The following is a 13,701-nucleotide window of genomic DNA, read 5'->3' as shown; positions in this document are numbered from 1 at the left end:
TATAAGCTTGCAACTTCCCTTTAAAGCTGTGCGCCAGACTCGGCGCCCACGCAGCCTATTTGCCCTGGAGCAAACTTCGCTGAACTCGGTGGGACTTGCTTCTGAGTAACCAGCTGCTAATGGCAAAAATCGGTGCGGGGATCGTGCCCCCCCCCCCCCCAAGATGATGATGGGTGCCTATCTAGTCCAGCCAGTGGGCTGATGATGGGAGTGGGCATGAGCTTTGAAACCTGCAGGAAAGACTACTTTTCCCGTCATCTCCCAGCCAGCTTAGCCAATGGGAGTTCTTCACAGCAACATCTAGGGAGCCACAGATGTTTTTTCCTGAAAACATACATATTTTTGACATGGATTCTGCTGCACATCTCTGATGGATCTTTCCAAAAGTCCACATAGGGCAGTGTCCTGTTTTCTGTAGCAGCAAACCAGTTGCAGAAGCCTGAAGCAGGGCAAACACAGCAATAGCTCTCTCCCGCTTCTCCTCCCATCAGTTGGCCTACTGTATCTGAACCTAACTCTTCTGTATAACCCTTTTCACTCTGAGGTTCACATTCCCATCTGGGAAATCTTTGGAGAGCTGCATGCAGTGGTGAGTGGAGCCAGAGGCAAAAATGGCAGGAGCTTTTGTTCTGTAAGCTTCATGCTCTCTTATCCAAGCAAGCATTATCAGAGTTCAAGGGCACCTTCTAGCCAGGCAAAAACACTCGGTGGGGATTGTGATGCAGGGCTAGTGAAGCATGTGGTCTGGAGAGACTGGGGGTGGTGGTGGAATGCCCAACATTAGGTCCCTGGGCCTGAGGTGTGCCACTTTTGTGCATAGTCGCAAATGAATTTGCCCAGTTTGGCCTTCATCTCTACAGCCAAGGGGCGTTTCAGCGCAGTAAGCAGTGAAGAGGTGTTTTGACATGCCACATCTTTGGCTGAAGGACAGCAACACAAACTTGGCCCTTGAGATTATAATAACCGTACATAGCTAGCCAGTGGGAAACAAAAGCCCAGTGTCTCATGCAGAATTCTTTACTGATAAGTTATGCAGTTGACAAAAGTGGTTCCCCACTTTTGGGGACCTTCTGGCCCAGGAGCCTAATGAGGCCTGTTAGACTTCAGGCTATTTTGCTTAAGCCACACCCACCTGCCCTGCACCTGAAGTCATATACAACACCAAATGAGCAGGCCTTATTAGGCCCAGAGGATCCCCATTACTGGTCTTTTCTGATGACCTCAGTCAAATTCCAGCTGCTTGCAAACATTTGGCACATGAGCTGGTCATCTGCATGCTGCTGCCATGTGTCACATTCAGCCTGGATCAGCTCTGGTCAGGCCACTAAATTTGTAGCTTGTGACTGTCTCTAAAAGGATGAATGCTGAAATTGCTGCTCATGGGAGCTATTGCAAAATGTCAATCCCAGTAATGGCAATGGGATACAGTATATTGAGTCAGAGCAGGGAGAATTGGACAGAAAGGACAATTTGCTTACACATGTAGAACTTGTTCATAATTCATTGCTAACTCCAGTTCACATTCATAGCACTTGTGAAATTTCAGCTTATGAATAGCGGAAGGTAAATAACGTATTACATTATCGAGACAGATTAACCTTATTCCTGTGTGTGGACAAAATAACAGCAATTGCAGCAGTGGAGACGACCTTCACATTTCTGCCCTATTGCTCCATAACTCTTATGAAGACCAAGATACAAGCTGACCATGAACATGTTGCAATCCCAACGGTGTTATGAAATTCCCCCCACAGGAATCCAGGGGAATCCGGTGGCAACCAGGGAGCACATGCCCCAATCACATTACACAGTGCACAGCCAGAAGTGGGGAACTGAATGGGCGATCAGCTGATTGGCAGCATCAGTGAGCTTTATTTGCAAAGGTACAATGGGAAGTCCACTTTAAGAATGCAATTCTTTCTTTAGAGGTGGGTCCTTAACTGCCCCACACCTGATATGACACCATATCAGGGCATGATTTGAGGGAAATTCCCTTGCGGTCCAAATTGCTACCCATGCTGGGCCTAATTAGAGCTGTTGGCTGAAGGATCCCCACCCCTGGTATACAGACGTTCACCAAGCCAGTAGAGCCCCATGTTGGGCAAAAGATTCCTGCATTGCAGGGGTTTATGGCCCCTTCCAATTCTTAATGTTCCTTTGGTGTATACCTCAGCAAAATGAGTGTAAGGGGAAATAGCCCGAAGCACTCAGAACATGTACCCTCTTCAAAAGAAAAGGGCTGCAACACAAGCTCTTTAGGAGGCAAGTTTTAATAGACATCGTGGAAGATTTTTATTATGGGGTGAGGAGGCCATTTGTATTATTACATGCAGTAATTAATTTCTAGCTAACAGTTTGCTCTAATTCTCTGCTTTGTCTTTAATACTGACCTGGCTCCCACTTGAAAGCTACCTATGCTTTGGCTTTGACAGAAGCTACTTGAGAGATTAGGGACGCGGGTGACGCTGTGGGTTAAAGCCTCAGCGCCTAGGGCTTGCCGATCGAAAGGTTGGCAGTTCGAATCCCCGCGGCGGGGTGCGCTCCCGTTGCTCGGTCCCAGCGCCTGCCAACCTAGCAGTTCGAAAGCACCCCCGGGTGCAAGTAGATAAATAGGTACCGCTTACCAGCGGGAAGGTAAACGGCGTTCCGTGTGCTGCGCTGGCTCGCCAGATGCAGCTTTGTCACGCTGGCCACGTGACCCGGAAGTGTCTCCGGACAGCGCTGGCCCCCGGCCTCTTGAGTGAGATGGGCGCACAAACCCCAGAGTCTGTCAAGACTGGCCCGTTCGGGCAGGGGTACCTTTACCTTTACCTTTACCTTTTACTTGAGAGATAGCGGAGGCAGTTCATAACCTTATAAGGCCAAATAACCATTTTCATTATGGCTTAATAACTTTTTGGGCTTGTGACACATTTAGCAAACCCCCAGAGTCCATGCACTACCCAATTCATTACCTAATTGCTTCCGCTGATACTGAATGTTGATCCATAAGCAATGCTGATGCAAAAGTTGACTGTTTCACAGTGCACAGCCTTCGCTCACTGTGTTCCCCAAACCTAGCCAACTTGTTCCTGAACAATTTCTCAGACAAGCTTGAGCAATGTTGCTATATGCATTCATGGTGTTCCTATAGGGGCAGCTAGGGCTTTTAGGAGTCATGGTCCAAAACAGCTGGAACAGGGAACCTTTGGGCCACCGGATGCTGCTGAACTACAACTCCCATCACCCCTAGCCTTTGGCCATGCTTGTTTGGAGTTGTCATTCAGCAACATCCAGAGGGCCAAACATGCCCTACACCTAATCTTAAAGGTTGGCAAAAGCTGGCTTAAGCCTTGCAATTTCACCTACTGGTAATTCGATAGATCAGGAGTGAGGAACCTCTAGCCCAGGGGTCAGCAAACTTTTTCAGCAGGGGGCCGGTCCACTGTCCCTCAGACCTTGTGGGGGGCCGGACTATATTTTGGAAAAAAAACCCAAACAAATTTCTGTGCCCCACAAATAACCCAGAGATGCATTTTAAATAAAAGCACACATTCTACTCATGTAAAAACACGCTGATTCCTGGACTATCCACGGGCCGGATTTAGAAGGCGATTGGGCCAGATCCGGCCCCCGGGCTTTAGTTTGCCTACCCATGCTCTAGCCCTTTGGATGTTGTTCAACTCCCATCAGCCTCAAAGACTTGGAAGGGACCCTGAGAGCCATCTAGTCCAACCCCCTGGAATGCAGGGATGTGAACACGCAGCCCCTCATCCAATTTGAAACCATACCAGACCCTACTTAGCTTTGCAAATGTCCTAGCAGGGTTTTTGTTTTTAAAAAATTGCCGGTTTGGGATGATGGAAATGGTAGTGCAGGCACCTCTTGAAGGACACTCTGCATAGAACTATGAACAAGATGCTCCTGTTTCAGTGCCAAGTTTATTTATTTGTTGCATTTATAGACATTTATATCCCACCTTTCCTCCAAGTTGATGACAGTGGCATACATGGTCCTTTCCCTTTTCCATGTTATCCTCATAACCACCCTGTGAGGTAGGTTAGGTTGAGAGTGGGTGACTGGCCCAGGTCACTCCTGTGAGCTTCATCAGATTTGAACCCTGGTCTCCCAGGTCTTAGTCCAACACACTAAGCTACCTCTACACCATGCTGGCTCTCAGTGCAAGGCAATTGTTCTAAAAACTGTGACCTTGGCAGAAGAAAAATGGTGCTGGTTTTAGACGTGCCGGCAGCAGGGCACCACTTATTAGCAGATGCCTAGTTAAAACTTTTGAGAATTGCGTCACTGAGAATTGCTCCGGTTTCATCTGGAGTTTTCCCCCCCGCACCCCAGAACTGCTTTGTCAATGTGAAGGACTAACTTTTGATTCTAGATGGGACACACAGGAGTATAATAAGGTTGTTTTGCAACTAAATAAAGAGATTTGCTTTAGCCCTCTGGGCTAACTTTATTTTGTTTTATTTGTGTCATGCAGTCGAGAAAACGAAGCTGACGAGCCTGAATTGAAGGAGTATTGGTAGCGCAAGCCCCATACAGTAGTCTATTTTGTTCTCTCATTCAGTGGGGATCAGAGGTCGCACAGAAAGAAAACATTGCTGGGCCTAACTGTTCTGGCACCCAGGACTGTATTTTGTTGAGCTGTCCAGTTCTTTGAGAGCTCTTTAGTTAAGCCGTCAAGTTTGAGCTATAATCCTTTGTGAGCCTCCCAAAACTCCTGGTACAGGCAAAAGAAAAAGAAATCCCTACAACGATCCTCTGCAAAGAAAAAAGGATGAGGGCAAGGCTGTTCAAGCACTTAATGAACAGGCTCTCCTCTCAGGCCAAATATCCTCTGAACTGGTAAGTGCTCATGTCTGTGATTCAGTATGTTTGTTTCAACAGCCGACTATCTTGCAACCGTTAGAAACAAACTAGTAGCCAAAGTTAGTCAGACTTAACGTTAGTCATGATTTCTGTGTGACTAATCTAAGTATGACTAGGCCAGGATCCAACCGTATTTCTGCAGTATAGGTTTCCCAAATCAAGGAAACAGACAGTTGTGTGTAGCCTAGCAACCACTCAGATGTGTTCGGTCCTTCTGAGGTAACTTGAGCTCTACTTGGTTTGTGGCCATGCCTATTTCCCCCCTTCTGTAGGCCTGTAGAATAAGGCAAACTTTTGCATATTTCTCCTCATGTTGCACGGTTTTGTTCGGTTCACCCTCAGTAAAGTACTACCAGTTTCTTTTCTGTCTGCTTTATTTCTGCCACTCTGTTAACATACCCAATTTGTGGATGTCCACTGTTCTTCCAGCTTAGATATGGCAGCTTAGATATAGCAATTAACATACCCTCTAACATTTCTCCAACAAAATAGGAAAGTCCCATTCCATAATGATAATTTTACTCTTTATACCTCACACGTCTTACTGGGTTCCCCCAGCCACTCTGGGCAGCTTCCAACATATATAAAAAACTGAATAAAGCATCAAACATTAAAAAACCCCTCAATACAGGATTGCCTTCAGACAGCTCAGGGGTCCGATAACTCCATATCCTCCCAACATTTCTCCAATGAAAATAGGGACATCCTAAGGAAAAGCAGGACATTCTGGGATCAAATTAAAAACTGGGATGGCTTCTCTAAATCAGGGACGTCCCTGGAAAATAGGGACACTTGGAGGAAATAAGTCTTTTTAAATTTTTTGATCACTGTGTTGGTCAGCTGTTTTTGGTCTTGCAGTTATTTCCTTCAAGCGTAGGAGAAAAGTTTTTTCTTCTTCTCTGTTTCTTCAGGAACATTCTTGGAGCTGATGGCCCATGTAATTGCTGTTAGTAGTACTGGTGTGTGCATGTTTATGAGTTTAATTTGTCCCACACTGAAGCTTTGGAGAAACCAAAGGTGCCAATCTTGAAAAAATACACCTCAGTTAATTCAATCTTTTGGTGCTTATTGGTAAGCAACATTTCTTTTCCTTTCTTGGTAATAATTTATTTAGTAAATGGAACCAAATACTTTTTTTTTGGTTGCCATGTAACCCCCCAAATACACATAACAGATCTCTGAGCAGTAAGCTGGTGATTTAGCAACGGAAATGACTGGGGTTTTTTTCCTCTGTTCAAAACCATATCTCTCTTTTTTTTTGGTCTGGTGTACATCTATGACTCTCTTGCTCTTTTTCTTATTCAGAAAGGAAGCACCCTCCAGATGATTCATTCTACACAAACCATACTGGTGCCATCTCCATAGTGATTGTGTTTGGTTTCTTATGCTCAGTTCCTCTGGTCTTTCAGCTTTACTTTTGTAAGCTCTACAAATGGAATGGAAAGAACCTTATCCAACTGCCTGCTGACCTCCATTCTTTCCTTATTTTACCCAACACAGACCAGTGTACCTCTGGAAAGAGTTGCCACAAGAAGTTTAGTCGCTGCCATATAGGAGGTTCTAACCCTTATGCCACATAATCCCCGTTGACTAGCATAGACTTGCTCAAGAGTCCAGTGGCTCAATATTATGAGTCACAATGAATGGGCAATAAATATGAAGGATAAAGTGCAAGGGTTTCATCACCAATGCAAATGTTGCAAGTTGTGCTGGTGCACCAATATGATGAGGCGGACCCAGGGTATTTCGTCAGTGCTGCAGCAGATGTTCATATTGATCTGTCTCAAGCAACAACTGCTATTGTTTTTGTTATTTATGGCGTATCGGCAATGTAAATTCTGCTTTACAAAGTAATGTAAGTAAAGTAACAGTGCCCCTGTCTCCCAAAGGACTGCATTATGATTTACATTTAGACAGTGTACATGTGTGGGTACAGGGCTTAGAAACATAAACAGGAGGGATGAGGCATGGGAAATAAGACAACATAGGGATAAGGCAATGAGAACAGCACCATCAAGTGATAAATGCAGTAAACATCAAGTGATAAATGCAGGAAACAGTTACATTAAGCCAGGGATGCAGACCATGTGGCCTTCTAGATGTTTGGACTTAAAACTCCCATCATCCTTGACTATTGTTTATGCTGGCTAGGGGCTGAGAGCTAGCGTCCAATATGCCTGGAAGGCTTTTCCAGAGGGGAGGGCCCACGTTCAGCTTACAAGATAGAAGTTTTCAGCAAAACATTCAGAACTTCCTGATGGCATGAACTGCTGTGGCAGGGGAATAGACTGCATTGGAAGATGAGACAGGTGGCATCATGTTATGTATTCATAGAGGGCATTTGAATGGCATGGTAGAGGCATTTATCACTGCTGAGCTACTACAACATCAACATGTCATTTCCTGGCAGGGGAAACCAAATATGGCCATCCAGGAGTGAGTCTCTATCCAGTTCCAGGCTAGCTCTCCTTCCCAGCCCCTGCCCCCAGGCTATACCCTTCACCATGAAATGATAAGATCACCAGATGTTGTGTAATTGGAGGACTTGGGGACATGGGTGGCGGGCACTGTGGTCTAAACCACTGAGTCTCTTGGGCTTGCTGATCGGAAGGTCAGTGGTTTGAATCTGTATGATGAGGTGAGCTCCCATTACTCTGTCCCAGCTAGTAGTTCAAAAGCACCTAGTAGTTCAAAAGCACCCCAGTGCAAGTAGATAAATAGGTACTGCTGTGATGGGAATGTAAATGTCATTTCCATGCGCTCTGGTTTCTGTCATGGTGTTTCGTTGCGCCAGGAGTGAGTCTCTGTCCAGTCGTTGGGCTTCCCCTCCCCAGCACCAGCCCCTGCCCCTGCCTCCAGGTTACACCCTTCACCATGAAAAGATACAATCACCATATGTTGTATAATTGGAGGACAAGAGATGATCTGCAGATATTGAGATCTTTTGGCTGCCTCAAATACATCCACTGGTGGAGGAACGGGGGTGCAGAGGGAGCAGACTGCCCCCAGCACCACCATTCTGGTAGGGTACCATCGCGGTGGCCCCCCTGGATATGCACCACGCACCCCACAGGCAGTGCATCGCGCCCCCAGAACATGTGCCACGCCCCTGCGGATGGCGCGCCACGCCCTTATGGGCAGCATACCACGCCCCTGCCTGCCTCCCCCCCGCCCCCCCGTAGCAGAGCATGCAGCTTCGCCACTGAATACATCTGCACCTACATGCTGTGCTGGCCAGTCAACAATGTCCAGATATAATACATTACAATTAGTAATGTGTTTTAGAATGAATTCAGAACTAGGGGCTCCAGCACGGGGCCTGCAGGCAACATGGTGCCTGCGAAGCCTCTGAGCCCATCCACCCTGCACTGTGGTTACTTCCTCCCCTCCAAAAAAGACCTTGAACTAAAGCAGGAAGTGAGAAGTGCAATATCATTTCCCGCTTCCTCTTTCAGCTCTTACTTGCGTTTGAAGGCTCAGATTGGCACTTGAGCAGCTGAACATAGAACAGAGAGTCTGAAAGGGGTGGGAAGGAAAGCGGAGAGCAGTCTGAGGGACTTGGGGGAAGAAAACAGGGTGACTGGGAGGAGGTGGGACGAGAAAGTAGGGCACCACAGGAGCTGGGAGGAAAAGGGAGTGAAGCGCCAGAAAGAATGAGGGGGGGGAATGGTGTCCTTGAGAAGGGGAGAAAAGGTACATGTGCATGTGTATATGTGCCATTTAAGTCTGTGTGCTCACTATACATTTAAAGCACATTTTCCTCCAACCCCCCAAAAGAATCCTGTGAACTGTTTGTTAGGGGTGCTGAGAACTGTAGTTCTGTGAGGGGATAAGATACAATTTCCAGGATCCTCATGAATTTAACATTTTTTTCGCAGAGCCCCCAAACCACTATCAAATCATAGATGACATCTATCTCCATTTTCTGAACTGTACAAATCAGGGCTCCCGTGCTTTTCAGGACTGCCAAGAATATAGTTCCAAGGCATGGATCTTCATAAAGTTTACAAGGCACCCCCTCAAACATACCATCTGATCGTAGGTTACCTTTGTGTCACAGAAGTGTTCTGTGATTTCTTGGTAGCTTTGTTCTCACCCTGTGCAAAATAACAAGAAGGATCTGGGTCTAGGATAAATGTTGTTTGCATTGCTGGCAAGCACTGGGTCTGCAGTGTTTACTGCACAATCTACCAATGTAACCCATTAATTTGACAGTGCAAAACCATACAAATTCAGGAGGATCCATTTTTAATTCTGCTGGGTCTAACTTTTATCCAGACCCAATGAAAAAGCAAAGTGTGCGTGCGTGCAGACACGTTTTCTCTTGGGGGTGAGGAGCAGTTGTGGGGAGCAGGAAGAGAAGGGTGGTGCCCATGGCACTCTCCCAAAGTCCCAGAAAGTTGGAGAGCCTTGGTTTAGAATTACACAGTACACTAAATTATGTGATTTCTTTTCCTTCCAAAACGTTTTTCTTTTTTTTCTTTTTTTCAAGAAAAAGGCAGCTATGTTAAAGGCTGCAGTTTGAAACAGAAGACCAAAACAGGGGGAAGGGGATGAACTAATATTTCCCCTTTGTGCTGTTTCTCCACAAGAGGAGCCCTGCTGGATGAGGCCAAAGACCCATCTAATGCAGCATCCTTTTCTATAATAATAATAATAATAATAATAATAATAATAATAATAATAAATTTATTTATACCCCGCCCATCTGGCTGGGTCTCCCCAGCCACCCTGGGCGGCTCCCAACAAAATATTGAAAAAGCAATAAAACATCAGACATAAAAAACTTCCCTAAACAGGGCTGCCTTCAGATGTCTTCTAAAAGTCAGGTAGTTGTCTATTTCCTTAACATCTGGTGGGAGGGCATTCCACAGGGCGGGCGCCACCACCAAGAAGGCCCTCTGCCTGGTCCCCTGTAACCTCAGTTCTTGCAGTGGGGGAACTACCAGAAGGCCCTCGGTGAAGCACCTCAGTGTCTGGGCTGAACAATGGGGGTGGAGACGCTCCTTCAGGTATACTGGACCGAGGCCATTTAGGGCTTTAAAGGTCAACACCAACACTTTGAATTGTGCTCGGAAATGTACAGGGAGCCAATGTAGGACTTTCAGGACTGGTGTTATATGGTCTTGGCAGCTGCCGCATGCTGGCTCCCACCGCTGTTATTTATAACCTGCGGTAATTAGATGATTTTAGACTCTAGATTTAATTAACTTGGATAGATGGGGGAGAAGCTGTTTAGATGCTTGTGTACTTGTGTGCTTGCTTCATTTGCTTCTAAAAGCATTAAACCAGCCCAACTTCCTTTGGGGACCCTCCTGCCCACACTGCTGAGTGGAGCACTGGACCTTTGGCCACAAATCCTGTTATGATGCTGCCACTGTATTCCCCACCGCTGGGAAAAGACGTTCCTGCTCATATCCGCCCTTAGGCTGCTGCTGTAGCAACAGAGGGTCAAGGCAATGCGATGCTGCGTTGCATATCTGTGGGACTAAGAACCGAGTTCCATTGTTCTATCCTAGGCCAATAGCACTTTGGTTTCTATGGCTACAACCCCCAGATGACTTGCATCATCCTATTGCAATCAATAGGAGCTCGATGTAAATGATTTAAGATTTGCAGCTCACTAGGTCCCTTATGGCATACACCTGCTTCACTGCTCTCTTCAGTGAAACAAAAAATAAAAAATGTAGCCCTCAGCTGTTTTGGGACAGTTGCTAAAAGCCAGATTAGATATGTGTAACATTTGTACCATGTTACTTTAGTTTTTTAAAAATAAATAAATACAACTTTGCTGTTATATATTGTATTTTTTTAAAATGAAAAACAGCCTCAGGAGCAGAAAAATAATAGGAAAAGCAGCTGGTGGGGAAATAGTTAATGAACCCCCCCCCCCAATTCCTCCTCCACTTCTGGCTGCAGCCACTTGAGATTCCTTTCCATTAAAATAAAATATCCAGGATACTTACATGTAGACATGAGCAACATCTAGTATGACCTTAAGCTGCTGCTAGATTGTTGCAGTCCACAATTGCAGATGTGAGCCAGCTCTGTTCCCCACCAATTCAGAAAAGATGCTTTGCAAAGGCCTCATTTAGTTCTCTGGAGATGGATGTGGGGAGCAGCTTGAATTGTTGAAGCAGCTCCCTGAGGGCTGAGTTAACAGGAGACAGGTTTTAATTTTAATTCTTAATTTTTTAAGGATTAGGGAACCTTCCTTCCATAGCAATGATGGGCCCTCAAACGCTCCCCAGAAGCTGTTGAGCTACAGATCCCATAAGTCCCAGTCAGCATGGCCCATGGTGTCATGGGCCAGGAGTCAGCTTCCTCTGCTAAACAGCAGCCTGAAGCTAGAGAAGGTGGAGTGACTCTACCTGCAGCTGATCAGGAGAAGGCACAGATGAGAACCAGCTATCTTCTGGCTTCTGGCTTCTGGCTTCTGGTAGCAGTCAGACACTGGAAACAATGCCTGTGATTCTCAGCTCTACCTTGCTGCTCCCCACTCCCTGTTTGGACCCTTGGCTTCATGTCCATTTGGATTCCATGGCCCATGGATTGTTGGATTACATGGGCAGCTGTTTGCCCAACCCTTGGAATGGACTGGACTTCACATATGGATTCTTCTTGCAGAGACTCCTATCTCTTGTTTGTTTGGCCTCGCATCCCACACAGCTCTGCACTCCATTGTTCAGCAATGGGATTTGAGACAGAGCTACGACACATCGGTCAGGGATGGTGGGGGTTGTAATCCAACAACAGTGTGGTGCAGTAGTTAGTGTGTTAAATTAGGACCTGGGAGACCCAGGTTCAAATCCCATCAGCCATGAAGCTCATGTGTGTGTGTACCTTGGGATAGCCATTGCCTCTCAGATGAACCTACCGCATAGGGTTGTTGTGAGGATAAAACGAGGAGGGAAGAACCATGTATGTCACCTTCAGCTCCTTGGAAGAAAGGTGAGATATAAATGCAATAAATAAGCAAGCAAGAAATAAAGTATAAGCAGGACCATAGGTTCCCTATTCCTGTACTCTTCTTTTTTAAAACCCAAAGTTAAAGATGTGCATCCCTTTTAGAAGGCCAGGAATTTATTTTTAACGGTGTTGTGCAGAGCAATGGTAGAACCATATGCCCCATTCAGGAGAACTGGCAGTCAACTGCTGTTTAATTTCATTTTGGAAGGTTAACAGAAATCTGACTTCAGGGGGCGGTTAAGCAGCAGCCCAATAGATTTTCTAGGAAATGTGTTTAGATCGGACCCTCCTCCCTCCATCACCTATGCAGAACATAACTAACAGTAGAATGTTTTGGTTAGGTGGTTGGAAATGATGATGCTATTCCTGAGGACGAGGCAGAGCCCAGTAATGGAATTGCTTATCTGGCAATGACTGCCTCTTCCTCTGAGATGCCCCAAGCCAGCCAGAGCAGCTGCCACCTTAAGTGACGGCAGTGCTTTCGGCCAATTCCTGATGCCAAGTCCCCAAGCCAAATTCTCTGTGCCAAAAGGACTAGCAAACTGGCTACATGCTGATCTGGCTATTTGAGGGTTGTTTGGCTTGGTAGACAAAGGGAGGTAGGGAGTCTTATAGGCCCCTCAGTGAGAGGCGGGCCAGTGGAGCTGCTCTGTGTGCAGGACATGAATGCTATTCTGTTATCCCTTTTTACCAAGCCTATATGTCAAGGGAAGGAGATACTTTCCCCTCCTTCTACCAAGGACTGCATTACCTTGGTGTATATGGCTGGAGTGGTTGTCATTGGGATTGGGGCCAAAATAGGGCTGTGCAGATCTGTCAGTTTTTACTTCTCTCTATTTCTCTTTTGCAATCTTAAATGAAGGTCTCCAGATTTCCACATTAGTTTATCATTATTTTCTATAAAAAAAATCCCCATGAAAATTTATGAACATTTTAGTGCAAATTTCTCCTAAGGGTTGCGTGCAGTTTTGTCCACTTTATCCATTTTTAAAAAGCATTTCCATACACTATAATGCATTTTTGGGGGGTTATTTTCACTAATGTTATTTTTGTATGTTATTTTAATATGCAGTTGTATGCACGCTCTACCCTGGCCCATGCATTTTTGTGCATGTCGCTTGGCTGGAGAACTGCATTGCAAAACTCGGAGAAGTACAAATTTTAAAGGAGCACTGTGTTTTGGTTCTTGTATTGTTTCGGAAATGGGCAGATTATGTAGGTTTGCATTTAAATGAGGACTGAATCAAATATCACCCCCAATCCATAATCTAGAGTCAGAAGTGAGTGGGGTACCCATTTTCTGTCTCTCTCCCCCCCCACTCCTGCACTGGTGCCAGACACTGGGGGTGTGTGGAAGATGGCATTTTGGTGCCTTTGGGAGGAACAGATAGAGGAAGAAGAGGAAGAGTTTGGATTTGATATCCCGCCTTTCACTCCCTTTAAGGAGTCTCAAAGCGGCTAACATTCTCCTTTCCCTTCCTCCCCCACAACAAACACTCTGTGAGGTGAGTGGGGCTAAGAGACTTCAAAGAAGTGTGACTGGCCCAAGGTCACCCAGCAGCTGCATGTGGAGGAGCGGAGACACGAACCCGGTTCCCCAGATTACGAGACTACCGCTCTTAACCACTACACCACACTGGCTCTCGATAGCAGGAGTCCAGGGCTCAAAGTGGGTGGAGGTGCCCCTTTTCTCTCTGTTGCCTCTTTCCAGGCCTGGCACCAGACTTGGGGCCGAGCTCAAGATTTTACCTTGGCACAGGAGTAGCTTCCACATGTTTTCTCTGCCACCACTCCCACTTTGTTTATATTAATCCTTTGTATTTTTATTTTATATATATATCTTCTTTTTTATATCTTATTATTCACGTG

This window comes from Podarcis vaucheri (assembly GCF_965113315.1).
Source record: "Podarcis vaucheri genome assembly, chromosome: 12".
NCBI lineage: Eukaryota > Metazoa > Chordata > Lepidosauria > Squamata > Lacertidae > Podarcis > Podarcis vaucheri.
This window is presented reverse-complemented; position numbering follows the sequence as displayed.